General features: G+C 35.4%; 1 pseudogene; it reads left to right on the top strand.

Annotated features, from left to right (window-relative positions):
- The window catches only part of LOC122152089, a 9,745-nt pseudogene extending 9,441 nt beyond the window's left edge, over nt 1-304 (top strand).
- Nucleotides 305-2,071: the final 1,767 nt, after the last annotated feature.

Here is a 2,071-nt window from a genome sequence, read left to right as displayed (position 1 = left end):
TGTATCTTATGCATCTATTCTCTCTACTATCCTGAAAATCAATTCCAAGTCAGAAAAGCAGAAAGCCTTTTCTACCTGCACCTCCCATCTCTTGGGAGTCTCCATTTTCTTTGGTAGCATCAGTTTTACTTATTTAAAGCCAAGGAAGTCCTACTCCTTGGGAAAGGACCAAATGACTTCTGTTTTTTATGTTATCATTATTCCCATGCTGAACCCCCTCATTTATAGTCTAAGGAATAAAGAAGTGAAAAATGCTCTCATTAGAGTCATGCAGCAGAGAGGGAGCACCAAGCCTTTAAGATGACAGTGATGTGAACTCTTTAATTTCATATATTCTGTCTTCCTTCCTAGATAGTTAGTTTTTCCTCTCTAAAAACAACTTATTCTTTCAATTATTCTAAATTTCTCTTTATCATTTTTTATACTTGGCTCTATATGATATTTGATGTTTTCCAAAAGCATCATTGTAGAATTCTGTATTGTAATTAAAGAACATGAAATATAAGTTAAACCTGTAGTCTAAATATATATGCTTTTAAGGAGAATGAATGTGTAAACTAGGGAAAGGTAATATGATTATAAACCATATCATGCTAATATCTATACATACATAATTTCAGATTAAGTATATAAGTTGTTGTTTGGGTGAAAGTTTATAGAGGTTCCTTGCAAGTAATTGATAAGTTAATACTACTAATAATAATAAAGAAAGAGTTTTCCTTCAGAAAATGTTCAAGGAGTTGTGAAGTTGGGTCCTTTCCATGGTGATCCCAGGTGGGTCAGACTAGATTGTACTTAATTGAATTTTCCATTCCAAATTTTGGAAGTAGATTTATTTCAAGGAATAACAGGCAGAATTGAACCTCCAACTTATGAATTAACTGTTTGTGACTCAAGGTTCTCCAACTTACAAATGAGTAAACATAATTTTCTAAAGTTAATTTTAGGTAATGGAAATTCTTCCTTCTACTTGTTCACACTAAAAATTAAGAAGCATTCCTAAATTTTCTCTCTTTTTCACACACTTCACATTCCCTTCTTCAGCATATTTTGTGTATTCTACCTACAATATATGTTCAGAGTTTACTACATCTCAACATCTCCAGTGCTACTGCTTGGACCCAGGAATCATTATCTCTATATTAATTATTGCTGTGTCATCTTTGCATGTCTTCATTTATCCTCACACACCCCTTGAAACTAATTTCAAAGTAGGGCCTACAGTGACAACTGTCAAGTAACATTTTCCTTAAAAAAAAACAAAAGTGTGCAACATTCCCTTCCACACAGAGACTATAGGCCAGCCATCTTACAAAAGCCTAACTAAACCAAACTTACTATCATCCAGTCAGATCTGACTCACAATGAACCCTCCTTGAGTTTCTGATGCGGTATCACTACGGAAGTAGATTGCTCCATTTTCCTTCTGAGGAGAGGCTGGTGGGTTTGAACCACCAGCCTTCTGGTTAGCAGTCAAATGCCTTAGGCACTATGCCACCATCCCAATGGGGGTCATTATGAGTCAGAATCAACTCGATGGCAGTGAGTTTTGATTCAAAAGGCTAAGGCACCATCATAATCTTTTCCTTACTCTTAAACTCCAGGAACTGTCTTTTACTAGTCTATCTGTCATGGTGAGTTTTTATTGCCCACATTGATCTCCTCATTCCTCCTTGGACACATCAGTTCTGATATTACTTAGGGCAGTCCTGTCTGCTACTCTTCATCCAGAAATCTTCTTTCCCTAGACAACTTCATGAGTCTTTTCTCATTCTCTTCTGATAAGACTACCCTTTACCACCCTATTTAAAATGAGGCTGCCCATCACTCTTCCATGCTTCCCTTGTTTCCATAGCAGTTAACTCCATGAAACATTCTATTTATTCTTTTTCTTGTCTGTTTTCCTCACTTTCTTTTAAGTTCTATGAAGAATACATGTTTGGATATTTGGTTCAGTGCTGTACAACCAGAACTTAGAACAGTGCCTCAATAAACATTTTTTAATAATTGAATGTTACAAATGATGGGATTTGGGCACAGAGATATTAAATAACTTCTCTATATTTACTCA

Source organism: Orycteropus afer, unplaced genomic scaffold (assembly GCF_000298275.1).
Source record: "Orycteropus afer afer isolate SDZICR_OR568_19922 unplaced genomic scaffold, OryAfe1.0 scaffold01603, whole genome shotgun sequence".
NCBI classification, from domain to species: domain Eukaryota; kingdom Metazoa; phylum Chordata; class Mammalia; order Tubulidentata; family Orycteropodidae; genus Orycteropus; species Orycteropus afer.
The sequence above is the reverse complement of the archived record's forward strand: the minus strand, read 5'-3'. Positions and strand labels throughout refer to the sequence as shown.